Source organism: Corythoichthys intestinalis, chromosome 16 (genome assembly GCF_030265065.1).
Source record: "Corythoichthys intestinalis isolate RoL2023-P3 chromosome 16, ASM3026506v1, whole genome shotgun sequence".
Lineage (NCBI taxonomy): Eukaryota > Metazoa > Chordata > Actinopteri > Syngnathiformes > Syngnathidae > Corythoichthys > Corythoichthys intestinalis.
This window is the reverse complement of record NC_080410.1, coordinates 40871292-40897399: the sequence shown is the minus strand read 5'-3', so window position 1 is coordinate 40897399 and position 26108 is coordinate 40871292. Positions and strand designations below refer to the sequence as shown.

The window sequence follows — 26108 nt, the reverse complement described above, 5'->3', positions numbered from 1 at the left end:
TTTGTTTTTTTGGAACGGAAAAACAAAACATGAAAGGTAACAACAATTACTTTGCGAAGTAACTAATTACTCTTACATTCTGGTAACTGAGTTACTAACTCAATGAGTAAGAAGAAGTAAGGAGAAGTAATTTGTAACTGTAAATAATTACTTTTTTGAAGTAAGATTAACAACACTAGGCATAGTTTGTAGCAACTGGGCGGGTCACAGTCAGGTATTATTGCACCAGACAGGCCATAGCCCCACGCCTCTAGCCTACTATATGCAAAGTACGTAGCTGCTTATTCAGCTACATTAGCCCGACATTAGCCCCTAATACTCTGTTGTAGGACCCGCATAAAGGCAACTCAAATTAAAAAAAACATGTTATATGGACTTACAATCCGCCACCTTGTTGTCTCCTGTCGTCTCCCAAAATTATACCTGGGTGACGGCGCTTCAGGTGTTCAATCACGGCCGACGTGCTGCCGTGGTATGCAAGCTTGGCATTGAAGAGACGACACACCTCAGTGTACCCACCTTTGTTTCGTTGCAGTAAGTCCATGCTTTGGACACTCTGATGCACTTTTTTGACTTTGTGCTGCTTTCCCCGCTTGAATCCCGAGCGTCCGCCATTTTCAATTTTCCACGTTACATTTGTTTAACCCTTTTTTAACCGTCGACGGGATGGTGTGCTCACCGACCTATTTACGTCATAGATGACGTCGATTACGTTGACTAGTCGGGACAGCTCTAAGACACACAGGGCCCTATTTTTATATGCTGAGTAAAGGCAATGTGTCATTTTAGACTAGGTTTTGGACTCGTTTGCCCCAAATTTAAAGTCTGTATTCCATTTCTTTTAACTGCTAGCACTCCATCATGGGAGAAGAAACTGGTTTGCTCAGTGGAAGGCTGACTCGCACTTGGTATGAGAAAGTATAACAGACCTACAGGTTGCGTGGACTGCGCAGATAATAGGGGGAAAAAAAAACACTTGCATCATATTACGCTATGAAAATACTTCGTGATGCAAGGATGTGACAATAAAATGAGAATGTAGGCACGAAAACCAAATAAGGAACAGTGTGAAATTAAATGAGTTTCATTTTCCAACGTGAAAATCAACAGCATACAGCAAATTATTTGTAGTAATTTTGAAATCTGAAGAAATTTGAATGGGAATCCACTTAGATATTAGCTTTCTAGCTAGGTTATATCAGCCCTGTTGACATTTGTTCCACCACTGAATGAATATGAAGTGAATAAATTAGGGGGTGTGAAACGACTAAAATTTTTCATCGAGTTAATTACAACTTAAAAAATTAATTAATCGTAATTAATCGCAATTAATCGCAATTCAAACCATCTATAAAATATGCCATATATTTCTATAAATTAATGTTGGAATGGAAAGATAAGACACAAGATGGATATATAAATTCAACATACGGTACATAAGGACTGTATTTGTTTATTATAACAATAAATCAACAAGATGGCATTACCATTATTAACATTCTGTTAAAGCGATCCATGTATAAAAAGACTTGTAGTTCTTAAAAGATAAATGTTAGTAGAGTTATAGAAATTTTATATTAAACCCCCTCTTAATGTTTTCATTTTAATAAAATTTGTAAAATTTTCAATCAAAAAATAAACTAGTAGCCCGCCATTGTTGATGTCAATAATTACTGACACAATGCTCATGGGTGCTGAAGCCGATAAAATCAGTCGCACCCAAGCGCCAGCAGAGGGCAACAAAACTCCGAAAAACACAACAAGTACACATTTCACTGTGCTGTCATTTTAATCTGTTTGAGCGGGGCATTTGTGCGTTAATTGCGTCAAATATTTTAACGTGATTAATAAAAAAAAAAAAAAAAAAAATTACCGCCCGTTAACGCGATAATTTTGACAGCCCTAGAATAAATATGTGATTATGTGAATAAATGGAAATAAACACAGTATGTAAAACATCATTTTTATAAATTATAAATTTATAGTAAATGGGAATGGAAAATCAGCTTTGTTTGTGTAGCCAGAAATACTGAATGTAGATTTGTTACTAGCACTGTGAGCACTTTTTTTTCTAAATCCTTTCAAATTCGTATGACAGACATTGTGTTTATCTTGTAGTTATTTGGAGCAGCGATCAAACATTTTTATTTATCTACACTAATGCTGTTATCATTGTTCCAACTCGATCCCCCTTTCTGAGCAGCTGCTGTGAGCTAGCCGCTATCACGCAGCCTGTCGCTATTTTTTTCACCTTCCCTCTGTTCTATTTTTTGCCAACGGGGATGAGCTGCGTTGTTTTTAATTTGATGGTCCGGCAAGATATTGGCACTCTCCGTTGGAGTTTTACCGCTTTCCCCTTGGCGCGTGTTAATGTGGTATACCGGGACAAGTTTAGACTCCGAATCAGGTTAAATATGAGATAAGGGTGAAGCAGGCGGAGGTTACGCTGGCATGAATGTCAGTGGAACATTCTTGTTAAAAGGCCTGTTGTCTTGGTGTGTGGTCATCGGTTAGCGACTTTACCTTTGCTTTCCTTAAAGGACCTTTGTAGCCCGCCTTGCTAACGTAGTGATAACTATAGGTGTCGAATTTTAATCTGGCTATCACTTAGAATAGCTGTGTTAGATAGCAACAGTGGGGTACCGTGAGGTAAAACACATACGGGAAATGAAATGCAAGGCTACACAAGACTATGAGGCTTTTTGATCACTGGCCTACAAGTGACAAGTTCGAATTTTTGCCAAAGTGCATTCTCAGTCTCCTGTTTTTCTAAGTTATCCTTCAGTCTATGGATTTGACATGCTAATCTTGACCAGTCTTGACCAAAGTTTTTCTATGTTTGTTTTTTGGAAGTCCATTTAATTGTGTCGCTAAATCTAGTCGATGATGTCTTGTGTCCGTTGCGAGCATGCGACTGGAATCTGGGTGTGTCGCTGTTGATAGCCCACCCTCGAGACATAACGTGTCTCACTTACCGTCTGCTCGTCAACCTCTTGGGTATCGCTCAGCACTACATTTGAGTGTACCAATCACTTCCACTTGTTGCGTTTGCTTCTTTATCCTGCACTTAGCAAACGCCCCATCAGGCCAAACAACTGCGGGGTTCATACACAAACCCATTTTGTTGTTGTGATTCAGCTCGTTGGCATCTCCCTGGCAGAACTTACTAGTCCCTTTTTGTGTCCGTTTTCCTTAGCGTGTCTAGGACCTTTTACCCAGGACTTTTTCAGTGTTTTTTTTATGTTTTCATTCGACACCATCAGTGTACCTTTTTCCCATGTGAGTGGAAAGTTGTTTGGCAGACTCTATATTTCACTGTTGCATGTCAGCTCACATGGATGAGGCATGCATGAAGTACATTTAGATGGTGTCGTGTTTGAATTTGTATGTCAGGGATCACGGGCAGGCAGACGAGGTGGACCCAGACTAGGGTTGTCAACAGTGCCGGATTGGGCGTGACAACCCAGAATTCATCAAAATCAAAAATCCCCCCAAAATTCCAGGATGTCCCGCGCAATCCGGGACCGTTGGCAACCCGAATCCAAACACAAGGAGGCAATGCAGGGAGGTGGTAACCAGTGTTTTGCGTTACTGTAATCTGATTACTTTCTTCAGTAATGAGTAATCTAACGCGTTCATTTTTCCAAGCCAGTAATCTGATTAAAGTTAGTTTCCCTTGTGCTTGTGCGTTACTATTTTGTTTTTGCCTCATAATGTATGTAGAATACTGTAGTCATGTACGAAGAGCATTTCTCATCGGGGAAAAAAAAAACGGGTCACGTGTATTACGATGCTGTTTGAGGCTGTCTGCCGCGGCGGTCAACAACATAGCATTCTGACGAGGCAGCGAGGCTAACAGTGAAAGGCAGGATATATACCGCAAATGGATGCCTTTGCTCACTGGAAATACAGCCATTACTTCACATTTCTGTCCAGTAAATATGACAGACGTTGCAAACTTTACTATGGCTGAAAAAGACTGTCGGCCGCTAAAAACTCTACATCCAATTCAACAAGGAAGCACTTGGAATTACAGGACAAAGCAAAAAAAAAACTCGAAAAAAACTCGAAAAAGCCTACAGGTTACAAGACAGCCAGCACTTCTACAGTTTGTAACCAGCCTTTATGCACATTTTATTGTCAGTGTTTGTAACCATAGGCGGAGTTTTACTTTTGTGGGGCTGGGGGTAAAACATGTTGATGACTGAAACAAAAGTCAAAAGTTTGGACACACCTAAACATTTTTACGTTTTATATATTTTCCCTACTATTGTAAATCCTCTCTGAATACATCAAAACTATGAACGAACATGTGAAATGGCAAAAAAAGTAAAATAACAGAAAACAGGTTTTATATTCTACATTCTTCAAAGTGTCCACCTTTGAGGTGTCGCCAAACTTTTGGCCAATACTGTATATATACACTGTGTTGTCACGGATTACTTTAAATAGTAATTTGATTACTGATTACACCTAAAAAAGTAATCTAGTTACTTTACTGATTACTTTATTATCAAAGTAACTAAGTTACTTTAAAAGTAACTTATCAGTTACTTTTTACCAATTTTTTTTTCCTTTTGCTTCCTCACCATAAAAATAACTGAAAAATGTCATCGCGTGTAATTGAGCTTTTCACATAAGACTTAATCTTTGAGTTAGCGGGGGTTTAATTAGTCGACCAGCCATTGACTCGCCCTAGCTTAGCCATTCCGGAGCCCTAAAACTAACAAATAACTGACAAATTGCACAAAATTTGTTTAAATCAACTCCAATGACTAATTAAACCCCCGCTAACTCCAAGATTAACCCAAATGTAAAAATTTCTTAACTTCCCCTTTGAAATAAAGACCTAGCCGTTAAAATGTTGTCTATAAAAGTTGTAAAGCAATAAAACAAACAATAAAAGTAAAGTAAGAAAAGTTTTCATAATGGGTCAAAATCATTTTTCGAACAGATCATGAGACTAGCACCTCGGAGACTATCCTTTGCTTTGCTAAGCCAAAACTACACCAGAGGAGGCAAGATGGATATTTAGAATTTCTTTAAACCTAAGCTTTCAAACGCTGCCAACAACAACTTGAACAGTTGATTGAACTCGAACAGTGTCAAGATGTGTATATACATATATATACAGTATTGGCCAAAGGTTCGGAGACACCTCAACGGTGGATACTTTGAAGAATGTAGAACTCAAACCTGTTTTCAGTTATTTAACTTTTTTTGCCATTCCACATGTTCGTTCATAGTTTTGATGTCTTCAGTGAGAATATACAATAGTAGTGAAAATATATAAAACGCAAAAATCATGAAGTGTGTCCAAACTTTTGACTTTTGTTTCAGTCTTCAACATGCTTTTCCCCAAGTCCCACAAATGTAAAACTTCGCCTATGATTACAAACTCTAAGTATAAAATGTACATAATTACTCATATTATAAAGGCTGGTTACAAACTGTAGAAGTACTGGCTGTCTCGTTACCTGTCGACTTTGATTCGAGTTTTTTCGCGTTGTGCTGTAATTCCAAGTGCTTCGTTGTTGAATTGGATGTCGAGTTTTTAGTGGTCGACAGTCTTTCTGAGCCTGCGCAGAGTTTGCAACGCACGGAGATATTTTTGTCATCTTTACTGGACGGATATGTGAAGTAATGGCTGTATCTTCAGTGAGCAAATACAGCCGTTTGTTGAATCTCTACGGCTCCTTTACTGTTAGCATCCTGATAGGTAGCCACTAGCCAGGCTATGTTGTTGACCGCCATGCCATGACGCCATCCCTCACACAGCCGCCGTAAACAGAAATGTTAATCCATCTGCAGGTGACCGGGAGATTGAGTTTTAAATGATTATTTTACGACATTGCGGGTGTGCGCTGGGCCTCATGGGAAACGCAGCACTGGTCGTCATGGGAAACACAGTCTTCCTTAAGGAAAACACTAACGCTTTTGTCCAGCGGCGTCGCTAAAATCGACCAAAACTAAAAAGTTACCAAAGCCCCTTTCTCAAATGATGAAACACAGTTAAAATCCCTGGATTTAAACAGGCAGCCCTTGTATCTGACCTCAATTTCCCGGGTGGACTGACACGGAGATTACGCCGACATTTCACAGGTTCTTAGTATAATTGCCGGGAAAGTCCCGGGACAAAACTTATGTGAAAGCAAGTGTTACATTCCTGGGTCGCAGCATGATGGCTGATGATGTAAATATCATTGCAGGCCGATCGTTACTTCCTCTTTCTTCGCATAAGACGAAAAGCGGAAACAAACATCGCAATCATCAACATACCAAGCTTGAAATTGCTAAATTAAACTGAAAACTGGGGCTGTCAAATAATTAAAATTTTTAATCGAGTTAATCACAGCTTAAAAAGTAATTAATCGTAATTAATCGCAATTCAAATCATCTCTAAAATATGCCATATTTTTCTGTAAATCATTGTTGGAATGGAAAAATAAGACACAAGACGGATATAAACATTCAACATATTGTACATAAGTACTGTAGTTGTTTATTATAACAATAAATCTACAAGATGGCATTGACATTAACATTCTTTCTGTCAACGAGATCCACGGATAGAAAGACTTGTAGTTCTTAAAAGATAAATTTGAGTACAAGTTATAGTAATTTTAAATAGTAATTTTAAATTAAAACCCCTCTTAATGTTTTCGTTTTAATAAAATTTGTAAAATTTTTAATTAAAAAATTACGTTTTTTTTTTTTTTTTTTTTTAAGTTTTTTTAGTTGTGGTGATTGAAATACACCACAAGGTGTCAATGGCGAGTTTTAAATTAATTAGAGATCTAGCCAAGGCAAAGTCTGAGTAAGTTTTATGTGTCTTTTGCATAGCTATTTTTATTGGGAATGCCAGTTCTTTTTGGATTGAGCGCTTTTCTTTTTGTGAACATTATTTTTTTGAGAGAAAGGAATATTATTTTTGTTGTCCTTTCACTAAATGATACTGTAGCGACTTAACTATTCCGGCCAAATGGATGATGGGAAGTTGGGCAACCATGACTGTCAGTGGTGGCTGAAAATGGTATACAGTATGTTCTGCGTTGTGTTCAATTAAGCCTGTTAAGAAAAAGATCGTCTCATGTGAGGGATAGGAATATTAATTTTGTTGTGCTGTCACTAAATGATACTGTAGTGACTTATCTCTTCTGCCCAAATCCATGATGGGAAGTTGGGCAACCATGACTGTCAGTGGTGGCTGCAAATGGTATACAGTATGATATGCATTGTGTTCAATTAAGCATGTTAAGAAAAGATCGTCTGCTGTTATTCTTCCCCACGTCGTTCGCCGCAATACTTATGTTTGTGGTGAAAGAGTTGCCAAAGCTTAAGCCAATAAAAAGCGCGGTCCAATGAACGCCTGTGTCCACTCGCATTTTTTTCTGCCTTTTCGCTCTCAGTGTGCTAAAACGGCGTGGAAAACTGTTAGAGGCAACGCATGAATGCATGCAATGCATCCATGCATGCGTTAAATATTCGCGGCAAATATTTTAACGTGATTAATTTTTAAAAAATAAATAAATACCGCCCGTTATCGCGACAAATTTGACAGCACTACTGAAAACATAATGAAATTAAATTGCTACTGGATTGTAGATCTGAGGAAGAGAGTCCATCGTCCATCTTTGGAAATTTCTGGTTTATTTTGTTGCCGATGTTAGGGTCCGGTACTGCGGAGGCCAGGTCGTAACTCAAAGCATAAAACCAAAGAGGGATGTGTAACGGTTTGTTAAATACAAACAAAGATACACGCGATCGCGGAAAAGGGGGAATAACACAATGGGTCCATGACGGTAGGTCAACTGGGATCAATAATACATCTCTCCATGCGTGAACGCAATGACGCGAGTAAATCCCGGGTCACTTTACACGGGAATTTACAGGCATATGTGTGTGAAATTGGCTCAAGTGTTGCTTCAAGGGGCCATTTACATGGTGAAGTTGCGACACCAAGACAACGTTTGTGTTGCGGAATGGCTTCGCCTTTACGTGGTCACGACGAAAACGGAAGGCGAAGATGCAAACTTTTGATTCCGGCCTCCAAAGCGGAATGATTCAATGGCGTACCGCAAGCAACATGTCACTCTTGTTCATTAATATTCATGACATTAGCTACTGTTGCTAAGTAGGGACAAGCCACCGTTTGTCCCTAATAGGAAATTAATTGAAATCGTGTACGAAGGAGATGTTTACAGAGCTAAACCTACTCTCCTTCTCTCCGAAAATGATGTGCCTGGTGCCAAATTCACTGGCAAAGATGTGGAAGAACATAAAAATGTTCAGTTAAGGAGGTGGCTTGAGTGTCGAAGGCTGAAAAAGACGAAAAAAACGAGCCGACCTAAGCATAGCATGAGCTTTTTTATCGACGCGACTGACAATGACATTCTCCTGTTTCAACAAGCTATCCTTTACCATCAGCCCTGTCTGTCTTATATATCCTCTGGTTGTCCTACGTCTCTGACCGTTCTTGGGGGTAATTTATATTGTTTGTTTTGCGTAGCGATCGCAAATGCAACTCAGTGACAGCCAACGAACACTTTTAATTTTTTCATTGATAACAAATCTTAATTCTATAATTTATTTACACTTCCCCCTCACTAAAGTTGTTTTATATATATATATATATTAGGGCTGTCAAACGATTAAAATTTTTAATCGAGTTAATTACATCTTTAAAATTAATTAATTGTAATTAATCGCAATTCAAACCATCTATAAAATATGCCATATTTTTCTATAAATTATTGTTGGAATGCAACAATAAGACACAAGAAGGATATATACATTCAACGTACGGTACATAAGTACTGTATTTGTCTATTATAACAATAAATCAACAAGATGGCATTAACATTATTAACATTCTCTTAAAGCGATCCATGGATAGAAAAAAGCGGAAACAAACATCGCAATTATCAACATTAGCAAGCTGGAAATAGCTAAGTTAAACTGAAAACTAGGGCTCTCAAACGATTAAAATTTTTATTCAAGTTAATCACAGCATAAAAATTAATTAATCGTAATTAATCGCAATTCAAACCATCTCTAAAATATGCCATATTTTTCTGTAATTCATTGTTGGAATGGAAAGATAAGACACAAGACGGACATAAACATTCAACATACTGTCCATAAGTACTGTAGTTGTTTATTATAACAATAAATCTACAAGATGACATTAACATTATTAACATTCTTTCTGTTCAAGGGATCCACGGATAGAAAGACTTGTAGTTCTTAAAAGATAAATGTTAGCACAAGTTATAGAAATTTTATATTAAAACCCCTCGCAATGTTTTCGTTTTATTAAAATTTGTAAAATTTTTAATCAAAAAATAAACTAGTAGCTCGCCATTGTTGATGTCATTACACCAAGCTCACTCCCCAAACCCATAAAATCATTTGGACCCAAGCGCCAGCAGAGGGCGCCAAATAACAAGTAACAAGCAGACATTACACTTCTGTAATTTTAATCTGAGCGGGGCATGAGCGTTAATTGCGTCAAATATTTTAACGTGATTAATTAAAAAAAAAAAAAATTACCGCCCGTTAACACGATAATTTTGACAGCCCTAATATATATATATAACAGAAACGGTAACAGTGGCAGTCAGATGCCATTGTAATTTTTTTAAGGTCATTCATTGTTAGACAGAAGCAATACGGCACAACGTTACGCTAAAAAAATAAGTTAAAAATAACGGAAACGGAAACGTATGAAGAAAACATCCTTCATGTCTCGTAATGTCTAGAGTCATTTCTACAAGTTCCAAAAAAGCAACGAGTGATTGGCATGTTCGTTTTTGAAAGATTACCGGAGAAAAGTAGCACAAAATACGTTGTTTCTATGCGAGGGCGGGTCTATAATGTCCCACTTCGGCTTTACTTCCGCTTTACGATGCGACGTCACGGTCTAAAAATGGTTGCTCCGCAACCATATAAATGGAACGCTCTCACTCCGATGACATCAGCACTCGCACACGTCACAAACCTACGCCCTTGACTACTACTACTACTTTTTTTTTTCGTTAACTTGCATCATATATAACATTGCACAGACTAGGTGTTTGTTTCCAGTCATCCACTGGTGGGTAATACTACGTCATATGTGTATTTCTATGTCAATTGGAATGACACCGTCAAAGTGCGAAGGAGCCCGTAGCCTCATCCAGTTCCAAAACACTGACTAAAGCTGTCCGTTCTCACTTGGCTGTGAATGGAAAAGGTAATGTTTTCCACCTTACAGTATGTGGAAAGGGTTCCCTGCCAATGAAAAAACACACAGAATCTGATCTCGCAGGAAAAAGTGGTCACATCATATTGTTGTGTTAGCTATGGAGAATAGTGAGGCCTCTGTTTGCTGCTTTTGGGAGTTCCATTAATCACAGTGGATGGAGTTGTCATTGCGTGCCGTTAAAATGTGTCGCATGCATCTAAAACGTGAGGAAATTGTGGGTGGGCTTCGCAAATATTCACCCGAGAGGTCCTATTTTTAGCTTCGCGGCACTCTTCAGAGACCTGCTGAGTACATGTACCTTCACTGCTCTCACGCGGTCTCCTGCGGGGTCCGTATCACTCATTGTGAAAGGGGAGTGGGCAGCTGCTAGGGCTGGACGGGCTCTGACAGCTGATCACCCCATGAAGGCCTTAAGTCACACAGCCTGAAAAGGAATGGCGTGTGAGCGAGCCAGCTAGGAAGCGGTTTGTGCGTGATGGTGGCGGCTTAATTTTCATGTACATTCAGACTAGAAACATTATTATTGTATAGATGCCAAATATAGGCAAGGTAATGCAGTCAAAATGACACCAAATCATGTTAAACTGTACACGTGTCAAGAGGTGCTACATAATGAGGGAATATTATCAATGTAACTAGAAACTGCATTTTCTGGAGTAATTACGGTGGGGATTTGCTGTGTGTGGTTGATACAGATCTCGCAGGTCACTTCCTGTTTATTTGAGGACATTTCAGGGACACGTCATGTTGCATGGCTGTTAATGGCATCGACTTTCCTGGGTGCCAGTTGAATGTCAATGGGCTGTAATGGTATGTTTTTGGTCGAAAATCACAACCACACAAGTTTTCCTGCCATTGAAAATGAATGGGAAATTTGGACATACATGGCCGTCAATGGCGTCAAATTACTTGGGCGTCAGTTGAATGCCAATTGTCCTGGTGAATGGTCAAAAATCACAAGAACCTATGTTTTCCTCCCATTGAAAATGAATGGGAAATTTTTACATAATGGCTGTCAATGGCAGCCCATTTAAAATGAATGTGATCGTTTTTGGTGAATTTTGGGGAAACCACAAGTTTTTGGTCAAAAATCAAAATCCACACAGGTTTTCAGCAGGGCCGAAAACCAAAAGTGTTTTTTGCCATGTGGCAAAATGTTTTTGCCAAGTGGCAAAATGTTTTTGCCATTTGGCAATTTTTTTTGCCATGTGGCAAAATGTTTTTGCCATGTGGCATTTTTTTTTGCCATGTGGCAAAATGTTTTTGCCATGTGGCAAAATGTTTTTGCCATGTGGCAATTTTTTTCGCCATGTGGCAAAATGTTTTTGCCATGTGGCAATTTTTTTTTGCCATGTGGCAAATTTTTTTGCCATGTGGCAATTTTTTTTTTTGCCATGTGGCATTTTTTTTTGCCATGTGGCAAAATGTTTTTGCCATGTGGCATTTTTTTTGCCATGTGGCAAAATGTTTTTGCCATGTGGCAAAATTTTTTGCCATGTGGCAATTTTTTTTGCCATGTGGCATTTTTTTTTGCCATGTGGCAAAATATTTTTGCCATGTGGCATTTTTTTTTGCCATGTGGCAAAATGTTTTTGCCATGTGGCAAAATATTTTTGCCATGTGGCATTTTTTTTTGCCATGTGGCAAAATGTTTTTGCCATGTGGCATTTTTTTTGCCATGTGGCAAAATGTTTTTGCCATGTGGCAATTTTTTTTGCCATGTGGCAAAATGTTTTTGTCATGTGGCAATTTTTTTTGCCATGTGGCAATTTTTTTTGCCATGTGGCAAAATATTTTTGCCATTTGGCTTTTTATTTTTGCCATGTGGCAAAATGTTTTTGCCATGTGGCAATTTTTTTTGCCATGTGGCAATTTTTTTTGCCATGTGGCAAAATATTTTTGCCATGTGGCATTTTTTTTTTTGCGATGTGGCAAAATGGATTTTGCCATGTGGCATTTATTTGGGGTATGTGGCAAAATGCATTTCGGTTTGTGGGGGGGTATATGGTATTTTGGGGGGTATATGGCTGTTTTGCAGGCCATACAAGTCCATGCCATTGACGGCTATGCACGTCCAAATTGTATTTTCATTTTAAATGGCAGAAAAGCATCTGTGGCTGTGTTTTTTGACCGTACACTTTATATTAGAGCATATCGGCATTCAACTGGAACCCCAAGTAAGGCTCTGCCATTGACGGCTATGCACGTCCAATTTTTTTTTTTTCATTTTAAATGGCAGAAAAACATCTGTGGCTGTGTTTTTTGACGGTACACTTTACATTAGAGCTTATCGGCATTCATCTGGAACCCCAAGTAAGGCTCTGCCATTGACGGCTATGCACGTCCAAATTGTTTTTTCATTTTAAATGGCAGAAAAACATATGTGGCTGTGTTTTTGACCGTACACTTTACATTAGAGCATATCGGCATTCAACTGGAACCCCAAGTAAGGCTCTGCCATTGACGGCTATGCACGTCCAAATTGTTTTTTCATTTTAAATGGCAGAAAAGCATCTGTGGCTGTGTTTTTTGACCGTACACTTTATATTAGAGCATATCGGCATTCAACTGGAACCCCAAGTAAGGCTCTGCCATTGACGGCTATGCACGTCCAAATTGTTTTTTTCATTTTAAATGGCAGAAAAACATCTGTGGCTGTGTTTTTTGATGGTACACTTTACATTAGAGCTTATCGGCATTCATCTGGAACCCCAAGTAAGGCTCTGCCATTGACGGTGAAGGAATTTAGTCCTCCCAGCCCAAACCGCACGGGAAGGCCGGCAACAGAACGGAAACGTGCTCCGCCGCTCGACGCCCCCGAAGAGCCAGGCCAGGAGGAAGCTAAACTCCGCGCGTTCCTGTGTTAACCCTTTGCACACTGACTCCATGTTTCAAAAGCTTGAAGAACACTCGCCGAAAACAGGTTGACAATTTATTCGTCGACAATGGTCAAAAACAAGGCAAAAACAGACGACGGAGGGACAATTCTGGATCCAAAACAGGGCTACATGTTTCCGAGCAGAAGAAAATCTGTCTTATCTCAGTGTCCAGGCTTTTTGAAGTCTTTGCTGACGCGGGTCTTGTCGAAGGCGTTTCTGGGCGTTGAAAAAAATTTAAATGTTATCTGACAGCCACTGTTACCTTTTTTGTTGTTAAAAAACAACTATAGTAAGGGTGAAGTGTAAATAAATGATAGAATTAAGATTTTTTATTGATGAAAAAATTTAGAGTGTTCGTTGGCTGTCACTGAGTAGCATTTGCGATCCCTAAACAAAAATAGCAATGTAAATTGCCCCCAAGAACGGTCAGGGACGTAAGACAACCAGAGGGTATAATATATAAGAAAGACAGGGCGTAGTGGTAAAGGATAGTTGTTGAATTATTGAAACAGGAGAATGTCATTGTCAGTGGTGTAAGGCAATGCACACAAGAAAAAGGTGTCGATAAAAAAGCTAACTGTGGATCAGGTCGACTCTTTTTCCCATCTTTTTCAGCCCTCGACATCTCTTACTGAACATTTGTATGTTCTTCCATATGTTCATCTTTACCAGTGAATATGGCAACAGGGCAGTGGTGTTACCAGGTTGCCAGGTGTGGGTGGGCATTAGTCTTACCTGGGGGAGCAAAAAACAAACAAACAAACTAGTAACTACTAACTAACTAAAAAAGCTACTGTGATTTAGAACACATCCATTACTGAACAGTATGGACATGCAGGTGACAATGTTTTTTTTAGGTAACCTCTTGTGGTTCATCAGTTTGATTATTATTATTGTTGGGTCTAAAACACCTTCTTCAATTTAGCTGTTGACCCAGAGCGAGGTGACAAAAGGCAGGACACAAGGAGGCAGGAGTCAGAGAATAGACTTTTACCAGACTGCAGTTTTGGGGAGAGTCGGAGAGTGCAACGTGCCAAATCGGAATCTCACCGAGGTCTCTGTCCGGACTCCCCACGCTGCTGACTTTTATTGAGGGCTTGTTGCTGGGCGGAATATAGTTACAACGCTGTTGTACAATGTGGCAGTTTCGATCGGGCAAAGTTCCTTATTGTAGTCATTGATTTAACAGTCACACTCTTGATTAAATTAACAGTCACACTCTTGAGCGAGCAAGATAACTTTGTTTTGAAGACACATTTGCACTCGAAGTAGCTTGGTGGAGAAGTACTGAGACGTTGTGTGATGAATCAACATATGTGTGTGTATCTATTTATCAGCAGAATGTGAGCAGTTACCGGTAATAAAAATGTAAGCACATGATTATGGGCTAAAACTGTATTCTTAGAGCAAACTCGTATAACCCGCAGAGAGTAGTGGTCATACAATCAAGCATATCTTACAATTATTATAGGTATTCTTTGTTTCGCAGCCCCTTTGAGCTCAATTTGACCCCCTTAGAATGCTTCAAAATACACCAAAATCGGTAGGCAGGTCAAGGCAGGTGCAATCTTTGATACCGTGTAAAGACAAATTCCAAACAATATGTAGCGCCCCCTAGCATTCATTCTTTGTCCCGCCGACGCTTTGAGCCCTAATTCAAACCCCTCGGAATGCTTCAAAACTCAACAAACTCAACAGCCAGGTGAACACTGGTGAAAAATTTGATAAAATGTAAAAAAAATTAAAAAATTTAAAAAATCAAAATATGCCCCCTAGGAAGAAAACCAACATTTCATTTTTTTTTTCTAATGTGAAAGAGAAGGTAACAACGCAAAGGTTAAAACGTAGAACACATCAGTACTATATGAATGGGATACCATACGCGGTGCCCAGACTGCCGTTAGTACTACATCCAGTTTTCTTTGGGAGGGCAGAGTGTGTCCGTAGGTGGGGACAGCCGACTCCTGGTAACGCCCCTGCTCCAGGGACATCATTTTCAGACAGAATTGGTAGGTTCAGCTCAGTAAACATCTTGTTCGTACACTATTTACTGTTAGGGACAAACGGGAGGTTGACCCGCCCTGAGGCGTAGCGTCCCATTAGGCAAACCAGGCAATTGCCTAGGGCCCCCAGCCAGCAGGGGCCCCCAGAGGGCCAACATATTTAGCATATGTACCTTTACTGCACTGTCGCAGCGACAAGTGTAGGGAGTGTTTCAAAGCCATGGAATAATTTGGCAGATTATCTAACGATTCTGTTATCAATCCCAATCAGCACTAATCATGTCACGTAGATTATACATGTTTAAGAAAGTCCAATCAACTATTAATACCACATGATTGTTTAAAAAGTGACTCACCAAGTAGTCTCTGGAAAGTCCTTGCCGAGTTGTTTTACATTGATTTTCACAGGCCACCTCATTATTCATGTGACTACTTAAAGAAATTGTGATTTTTTCCCAAAAAGTCTTAATGGGTCTATCGTATCCCTCGTCGAATACTCTATAAGAAAAATGTAACATATATGCATCTAAAATAATCCGAAACAATTTTATTAACAACTTTAATACTCATTTCCGTCGGTGTTCCACCAATCAGTGGTCTTTATGGAATAATTTTAATTTGGTGGGTCCTAGGGCCAATCTGACTACTGATTTCACACAAAGGTATATACCTCAGCATCCAATTGAAGGGAAAAGGTACCGTCATCGCACACACCATATAATTGTTTGCATTAGTATAACCCATTCATCTAACTATTGTTTAAGCAGACTCCACTACATGCCCTTTGAGACAGTAAAGTGAATCACCTTATCCGGGCTAATGAGGGGAGATGAGAAAAATGGTACGGTTTCTCGTAGGCACCGTCTAACTGTTTGCATTACTCTAACACACGTAATATAATTAATCAGGAAATAGTATCATTTTCATATTTACGGTAGGACTGCACTACTAATATAAAATAAATAGCACACCATAGTTTAATGAGAGGAAATAGAAGAGATACACAATGCCGTCTTATCACAGAAGCCCAACGCGTGCGTCACGAACAAGATTGAGGCACCAACTCTTGCAATCAGCTCTCCCAGCAAACTCCAAGGACAAAGCGCTTTGTCCTAAAACAAGTAGAAACAGCCCGGACAACAAAGTTGATAGCGGGCGTCCCATCCGCGCACGAACCTAAGCCGCCCAAAACCGGCCACAGAGGGGAAGACCCAAAAGCAACGCCCAGACACACCTTCGGACATACCTTCGGCACGGCCCGCTTCACCACGGACTTTAAAAAGACTGGACACTGAGATAACACAAACATGTAGCCTTGTTTTGGATCCAGAATTGTCCCTCCGTCGTCTGTTTTTGCCTTGTTTTTGACCATTGTCGATGAATAAATTGTCAATCTGCTTTCGGCGAGTCTTTTTCAAACTTTTGGAACATGGAGTCAGTACAATGGGTTAATATCAGAGGTGAATGCTCGAAGTTCCGCCTTCCCGGTTGGCGCACGCAAGGCAGCATCGGCCGAGCGGCACTTGTTTTGGCTGTCGCTGTTTCCGTGCGTCTTGGCCGGGGGGGCGAATTTCAACACGATGGTGGTATTTTTGTGTTGCTACTCTTTCTTCTATTGCTCCAAGTCCAACCCCCTTACTTGTACACGCTAGAAGGGCCCCATGTTGCTTGTTGCCTTGGGCCCCCGGGGACCCTTGCTACGCCTCTGGACCCGCCTAGCCACAACTGCTAACATCATGAATATTAATGAGCAAAAGTGACGTGTTGCTTGCAATTGGATGTCTAGCGCTGTTAATGGCAGCCAGTGAGCGAACACAGACATGAATCTAATGGAAGATTTTGGTTGCAACCTGTTAACTCCTTTTTTTTCTGTTTTTTGAAACAAATTGTCGAGCATATTGATAACCTTTTGGGCAACAAAGTATCGCAATATATCACCTTTTCCATATATTGTCACACCCCTTTTTAAAGTATGATGTGTTTTCAGTTGTGACAGTGAATATTATGCCCTTTTCCCCCTACCTTTGATAATTACACAAACGCACGCACAAAGCAAGAACCATGGAGTCGTTACCATGGCGATAGATGTTGATGTTTGTAACGAGCTTGGAAAGGCTTGCACGCATGATGACAAATCTAGATTTGTAAATGCTGTACAGGGTGTTCCAAAATGGAACAGAAACTACTTGATGGATCTTAATGAAACTAAATACGATTTATGTCGAAGGTCGTAAGTTTTATTGGTTAAATTTACGAAGAAAAGTACAATTTTTTGTTGGTTCTATGACAGATTTTAATAAATGTTCAATATGAGCGCCGCCTGCAAAATGCCTAATCAAAATGCCTTTTCTTAGCCTGAAAAGATAGAATTGCCAAACGTTACACACAAAAACTTGAAACGTTTCTACACATGCAGTGAAAATTTGACGTCATTCCAACGAAAAATGTCAAAATTATTGGCCTACGAAATGGGGTCAAACATTTTGGAACACCCTGAAAAAATGTACTGATTCAGGGTGGACCCCGCCATAAGCGGATTTTCAACGGGGGCCAAGGGGGCCCCCCTGGAGGCCGAAAAGTCTCAGTGCATGTAATTGACTTTCCTATACAGTATATGATTTTGAAATTAAGAATTTTCCGGTAAAATATTGTCTATAAATGTTGTAAAGCAGTAAAACAAAAAAACAAAAATGAAGTAAATGAACAAAAAATATATATTTTTATAATGGGTCAAAATTATTTTTCAAACAGATTATGTGACGAGCACCTCAGACGGTCATTTGCTTTGCTTAGCCAAAACCACCCGAGGACCAGAAAATCAAGATGGATATGGCGGAAAACACAGACAAGACTGAAAAAGCAGTTTCTGCTCTTGCACTCCTCTTGAAAAGAAATGGTTGTATTTTAAGCCAAAAAAACTGTTGTGTTTGATAGAACAATATGTCTTTATGCTGCCATAGCAGATTCATGGCGCATTAAGCCCCCAAACTATTTTTAATTAGTCCGTTTTACCCTGAAAACCCCCGTTTACAGACGTCGCGCAACCGCTTTTGTTTTAACCCAGCCATAAAACTAAGGTAATTAATTATATTTATTATTCAAAATGTCTGTCATTTTTAGCTTAGAATCATTCATTGATGTCTAATATTTCGTTTAAAAAAAAAAAAACTTTAAAAAATTATTCACTCGCATATTTTAAACTTTTAAACAAATGACGTCACAATGAAAAAAATGGCGTCTGTAAAAAAAGGCACAGATATCTACCTCATAACTATCGCTTACTTGTAATTTTTTTGTTACTGTCTCATTTTCTCCGATATTTTAGATCATAAATAATCGATCCAAACAAAGAAAAAAAAAAAAGAAAGGGGTAAATATATGAAAAAGAGAATTTCGACCACTCCTTTTTGTCTGCAATTTCTGCATCGCGACCCTTGTTATATTGCCATGTTTCACCCATAAAATCCCCCAAAAATTCAGCTGTGGGTTCTCACAACTGTGTCTTGACACTCAGTGATACATATAGTACTGCAACGATTAATCGATTAACTCGAGTATTCGATTAGAAAAAAAAATTTGAATTAAATTTTGCTGCTTCGAGTATACGTTTAATTAATGTGGCGTTGTAATGGTTTGTTTTGAAAGTGTTTGCATTTAGTTGTATTGATTTGGGTGGATACACTGGCTCCTAGTCTGCCTCATTTCACGTGGCTGAATCCAGCTGCTCCCAGACCAACATAAGCTAAGTTTTTGTTTGACGTAATGTTTTTTTTTTTTAATGCACTTGTAATTTAGTTTATAGGTATATTTAGCTGTTTTTTGCGGGCATATGTGTTTGAACCATTTGTTAAAAGCATGGTAAAAAAAAAAAAAAAGTTAGCATTTTATAGCATTTATGCTAGCGGACTTTTACTGTTGCAGTTAGCCAATTGTTCTTTGTTGTACATAGATCCTCATTTATTTATTTATTTTTTATAACATTTGAGGCTCAGCTCAGGTATTTTAAATTTTTATGTTCCTTATCCGAGTACTCGATTATTCGAACTAAGTAGTTCATCGATTAATCGACTACCAAAATGCAGCCCTAGATACATGCTTCATGGAGTTTTTGGATCGAAACAAGGTAAGTACGCGATAGTATCTCGTTAAAGTCATGGCGTCTGTAATTCTGCTCTTACGTGCTCTCGCCTCCAGATAGGGTTTTGCTGTTTAAAAAACTTTTTTTTTTTTTTTAAACATGCCCTCCTGTTAAAAAAATTTCTTCCCCCAGAAAATAGAGATTTTAAGCTTTTCAATGATGTACCACTCATGCATATCGGACAATTTTGAAATTTGGCCAAATTGGGGGTCTCAGAGCGGAACTTCAAGTCACCTGAGTGTTTTTCAGGGACAACAACTACTGAGCAAGAACCAAAGATTGAAAAGATTGAGCCATGAAACGCTATAGACTACCGTCACCATGGTGAGCAGAGTTTGAATTTGCACCAGTAAAGATGCTAATTGTACAACAGAGCCACCACCGGTGTCTTGCCAATGTAGTTACCACCGTCAAAAATTGTGTCCTCCAGGCCGCGGGAGTGCGCACACACACTTTAGTTATGAGGATTGCCGCCTGAAACAATTAATTGAAGCCAGAAAAGGACCACAGTTATGTATTTTACTATTTTGGACATCGACTTTTACTAAACTGGAGAAACTCCATACAGGACTTGAATTACAGTAATAACAGTTATAGGCAGGGGTGCACATAATTTTTTTGCCCAGGTTCTCAGAGGAGGACCTGGAGATGTGACTTGGTCCTCATTGAGCTTGAGAGCCGACCCGCCTGATGCGATAAATTTATGACAAGCTTTACTTTGAGCCAATTTACTTTAATTAATTATATTAACAATTAATGCTTGATTAACATCAACTGGCACAACAAAATTGCCATTACTTTGAAGTGAAATGTAAAGAAATAAAAAGCACCAATTCAAAATAAAGGGCATTATGCGGCTCCCACATTAACTCGAAGCCTTTTTAAAAGTGGGATGTCCTCCTCATATTGAACGTGCATGTTTAGCTTTGTAAAATGCGAGCAAAAACACGTTTGTCAGTGCATGTCGCTGTTCATTACCTTTATTCCGCCCTATTCCGCTACTTGTCCATAGAGCGAGTGGGATCCTGTTTGACATCGATAGTTTGCTTAATTGCCACATGCTCTGTTTTTTTCGTGCTTTTCAAAGTTTGGATGGCTGAAATTCTTTGACCCGACATAAAATGCGCTGCTCTTATCGGCGACATTGGGATTCTCACGGCACATTTTGTACCGCATTTCCATGCGAGCATCATTTGCTTCTAGCCATGGTACCTACTGTAGCCACTTTTCAGCAAAAGTCCTTTTTTTTCGGTAGCTCCGGTGAAGTCTCTGTCGTCTGTCTTTTGACGTGGGTGGGGGAACACGAAATAATTACTCCGTAGGGCCTGCCTCTTCGACATTTTGAGAAGTTATTTTCTCGTGTCCGCCGCAAATACAGTGGTCAACCATCGGTACGCAAAAGCGTATGGAAGCCGTTGAGGGCCAGCTTGTTTGTCTACGTCCAGTCCTCATGCGCGCATGCGGACCACCTTTGTGCACCCCTGGTTATAGGCAGTGTTGTTAATAACGGCGTTACAATATAACGGCGTTACTAACGGCGTTATTTTTTTCAGTAGTGGGTAATCTAATTAATTACTTTTCTCATCTTGGCAACGCCGTTACCGTTACCGAGGACGGAAAGGCATGCGTTACTATGCGTTATTATATTGGTCGAAAAGTCTGAGGGAGACGGACTTACCGAGACGACAGAGCAGAGCAGGAGTTGGGAGGAGGCAAGAAAGTTGTGACGCCGAGCAAACGCGATGCTAGGTAGCTCCAATAATACCTGTTGTAGCCGATAGCGTACAAACTACGCCCGCATGTTATGGTAGACATGGTAGATATCACATGTACTGTATATAGATATAACTAGATGCAAAATGACAGACACGGCACTAGATGAGTTAGTAAACAGCCGCCATCTTAAAGCAGTAGACCTTTTATTACGGCTCTGTTGTAGAGAACCTTCCCAGCGAACCTAAGTAACTTTTTATCTAAAATACTTCTAAATCGGCAAAATCTTGACTTGAATCTATCTTTAAATGATGACACAGTTTTAAAATTTTCATATGTCGAAAGTAGAGAGAAGGGAACTAATGCAATAATGGGAGCAATTTTTACAACTTTTAACAGTTGATTCAGGGTAAAGGGTAAATTAGGGTAAAGGATTGGGCTCGGGCCAATTGTACCAAAAACCTTCACAAAAAACTTTACATAGTGTGGCCAATGTTTTTTTTTTTTTTTTTTTTTTTTTTTTGCAAATCAGTGCAGTGCAGTGGCTCCACCCAGACTGGGGTAACTACATTGGCACGACACCAGAGGGCGTACCATATTCAATGGATGACGATCGTAGCGAAAAGTATAGCCTAAATAGCCTGATTTTAGAGTTCCCCTCAAGAATGATGGGAAGCAAAAAACACTCATTTTCAACTTATTAATTTAAATATTCTTGTAAGTTATTTTTATTGCTGACACTGCCTTTTGGGGTCATCAACATATTGTGCCCCCCCGCTTCAAAAGTCAAACTCCGCCTATGGACCCCGCCTACTGCCCATAGTTAGCTGGGATTGGCTCCGGCAACCCTCCTGAGGATAAGCGGCCCAGAAAATGAATGAATAAATGAATGAACTTTGAGCATAAGCAAGGAAGTGGGTAGGAACCATACATCGGTAGGTACCATACATCGGTAGGTACTGTAAGTGCAGTAACTATCGGGAATAGATGGCGATGTGCTACTCTTACAGTATGTAGATATGGCGAAATAGCCACTGTAAATTGATTGGTGAAAGACGAATACAGGTAGTCCCCAGGTTACGAATGAGTTCTGTTCCTACGCTGGTGATGTAACCCGAATTTCCGTGTGAGTTGGAATTAAACCTCAAAATAACTAACCAAAAAGTCCAAAAGTATTGTAATTCGTTTAATGATTGAGGATACACTGCCCTCTGGTGGCAGCAGTGAGTCTGGCTGGACTGTCGCCTTGTATGATTGAGAAGCAGACTCAGGTGGGATAGGGGTCGGGGGGTAACCGGGTATGTTGTCCCAGGCCTCAAGACCATAAGGGCCCCTGAATGACCCTGAATTTATTTTACTATACATTCACATATATATATATATATTTTTTATTTAAATCATTGGATCCATGGATAGAAAGACTTTTAGTTCTTAAAAGATAAATGTTAGTACAAGTTATAGAAATGTTATATTAAAACCCCTCTTAATGTTTTCGTTTTAATAAAATTTGTAAAATTTTCAATCAAAAACAATAAACTAGTAGCTCGCCATTGTTGATGTCAATAATTACACATTTTTCATGGTGCTTAACCCATTAAATCAGTTGCACCAAAGCGCCAGCAGAGGGAGACAAAAAAACAAGTAACAAGTGGCCATGACACTGTGCTGTTATTTTAATCTGTTTGAGCGGGGCATGTGCGTTAATTGCATCAAATATTTTAACATGATTAATTAGAAAAATGAATTACCGCTCGTTCACGCGATAATTTTGACAGCCCTATTTCAAATATATATTTTTTTTCCTTTTCTTGCACAATGCCCCCCCCACACACCCCCTCTGTCTTAGCAGAGAATGGTTTGACTCCACTCTGACGCACTCAAGGCTACACTACGTACGTGCCCTGAAGCAGGAAATTAAAATCTGTCATTGTTATAAACTCTAAACATGGCGAGTCGTCATAAATCGGGTGTGCAGAAAAGAAAAAGAAAAAGGGATTGATAATAGAAGTGAACCAGAAAAAATGACAAACTTTTTAAAAGGGGGACAAGAAGCCAGAGAATTAGGGCTAGAGTTGGCTGTGGAGGGTGATGCCGGTAAGTGAACAACAGCCGCTAACAGTGAACGGTTTACATTTACGATCGCCGTGACCAAAGCCCGATTCGAGTCTTTCACCGGCCGCTTGTAGCAGATTGAGCTGCGGTATGACAAGACAAGCTGCTCGCGTTGAGCCGAAGAGAGAGAAGGGGATGGGAAATCAGGGATGTATGTAAGTCTGTTGGGAGCAGGTGCGCGAGGCTGAACAGACTCGGGTTCGGCGGCTGGATTTATCTTGGGTTTACAACCCACTGTGTATTATAGGAAACGCTAATACGATATATACTGTTTTGTTGCTTAGCATACAGGCATAGCACTCTCAGTTGTATTGTATTGTAGCCTACATGGGACAATAGATGGAAATTGTTTATATTGTGTCACATCACATTACGGTCTTGTAAATTCAACTGTCCATCTCGAATTAAATGATTTGAAAATGTACACTGTCATTGCTTGCTAAGCGTTAAAAGTACTGCGTATGTTGTCGTGATAAGCAGGGGTGGGGTCGGGTGGGACTGAGTTATAGTGGTCTCTTGTCCCCGGGCCCCTGCAAGTCTGTTGACAGCGCTGTGCATTTAAGTTTAGAGCTACAATTTGTGGAGTTATGTGTGAGCGATTTGCTATTGGTATTGTAAGTACGTTAGCATTTGTAGCATTTAAGATAGCGGACTTTTGTAAGGCAAATTAGGCTAATTTAATCTACTAAATTTACATATTGATCAGACTAGATGGGCATTTAAACACCAATTGTTTTGGGTCAAGTGTTTTATCGTTACTGTGTACTGTACTCTTATGTACTACTTTTGGTTAGAAGATAATTTGCTTTGTTCTCTGTCTGTACTTGCAGTTTGATTATAATAGAAACTGATGAGAGAAGGAAGAAGACATGTTATTGCACATATGAAAAATTATGCTGCGTTTTTCTAAAATAGACTCTGGCAAAACCACTGACATAGCTGTTTTTGTTGTGACAGCACACACACACACACACACACACACACACTTGTGCATACAGTGAACCAACTTTTCCATTAAGTATGCTTCACACTTCACAGTACAATTTATGCAATAGATCCATCCTCCTTCTTCCACATGAATTCAGATTCAATCCTCACTTTAGACTTAGCAATTCCAATTTTTGTTCCTGATGATGAAGTAAAATATAAACCTAACTAAGCTAATACAGGCATAGTGGAAATATTATAATAGCCTTATGGATGGAGGATACACGACAACACAAAGTAATTAGTAATGTTCATGCTGCCAAGTCATGTTGTACCTATATTGACCAGTAGATGGTACTATGATTACAGAATATCTTTGAATTCAAACGCAGTGACAGAATACGTCATTTAGAATTTAAGAACCCCCCCCCCCCCCCCCCAAGAAAAAAAAAGTCTCCAACTATTTGTTGTTTTGAAAGTAACATAGTCAGTTTTCCACTGCCGGTAAGTGTTGCGTGACTCACAATTTCCTTATATGTTTCCATGGAAACAGAAAATTATTTTTGTAATGAGATGAGAGTGAAATGATTACCCAAACTTTAAAGAAACTGAATTGGATTTGTTCTTGTACAGCATTACAACGGTCTGATTCCAATCTTTTGCTTTGGAATATAACAATAGATTAACTCAATATGTATATAAAGTTGTATGAAAAAGTATCTGAACCTTTTGCAATTTCTCACATTTCTGCATAAAATCACCATCAAATGTGATCTGATCTTTGTCACAATCAAACAGATGTAAAAACAGTGTCTGTTTTAACTAAAACCACCCAAACATGTATAGATTTTCATATTTTAATGAGGATAGCATGCAAACAATGACAGAGGGGGAAAACAAGTAAGTGAACCCTCAGCCTAAGGGGACTTAAAGAGCAATGGAAACCAATTTTTAGCAAACAATTTAAGTCAGGTGTGCACTCAATCACTGATTAGTGGTTTAAAGCTGCCTTGTCCACTATAAAACACACACCTGGTAAGAATTGTGTTGATGAGACACATTGTCTGATGTGCGTCATGGCTCAGTCAAAAGACCTGCCTGAAGACCTGCGGTCAAGGATTGTTGATTTGTATAAAGCTGGGAAAGGATACAAAACCATCTCTGAAAGTCTGGATGTTTATCAATCGACAGTCAGAGAAGCTGTCTACAAATGGAGAGTTTGGCACTGTTGCTTCTCCCCTAAAGAGTGGCCGTCCACCAAAGATGACTCCAAGAGTTCAGCGCGGAATACTCAGGGAGGTAAAAAAGAACCCTAGAGTGTCTGCTAAAGACTTACAGAAATCACTGGCAATGTCCAATATCTCTGTGCACACATCAAAAATATGTAAAACTATGGCTAAGAATGGTGTTAATGGGAGGACTCCACAGAGGAAGCCACTGCTGTCTAAAAAAGACATTGTTGCTCGTTTATTGTTCGCAAAAAGGCACTTGGACACTCCACAGATGTTTTGGCAAAAATATTTTGTGGACTGATGAAACCAAAGTTGAATTGTTCGAGAGTAACACGCAACATCATGTGTGGAGGAAAAATGGAACAGCTCACCAACATCAACACCTTATCCCCACCGTGAAGCATGGTTGAGGGAGCATCATGATTTGGGGCTGTTTTGCTGCCTCAGGGCCTGGACAACTTGCAATCATTAATGGAGGAATGAATTCAAATGTTTATCAGGCTGTTTTGCAGGAAAACCCGAGGCCGTCTGTCAGACAGTTGAGGGCTAAAAAGAGGGTGGAGGTTGCAATAAGACAATGATCCAAAACACAGAAATAAATCAACTTCAAAATGGATTCTGGAGTAGCCTAGTCGAAGTCCAGACTTGAACCCCATTGAGATGCTGTGGCATGACCTAAAGACAGCGATTCATGCCAGACATCCAGGGAATCTGACTGAACTGAAGCAGTTTTGTAGAGAAGAATAGGCCAAGATTAATCCTGGTCGATGTGCCAGACTGATCTGCAACTACAGGAAGCTGTAAACTTTTTTTTTTTTTTTTTTTAAACGATACAATTACAAATGCATGCACAAACAT

At 39.5% G+C, this 26108-nt stretch overlaps 1 protein-coding gene across 2 annotated transcripts in view; it reads left to right on the top strand.

The window, feature by feature from the left end:
* Positions 1 to 26108, top strand: part of cavin1a (caveolae associated protein 1a) — a 54515-nt gene that overhangs the window by 6588 nt on the left and 21819 nt on the right. The window lies entirely within an intron of this gene.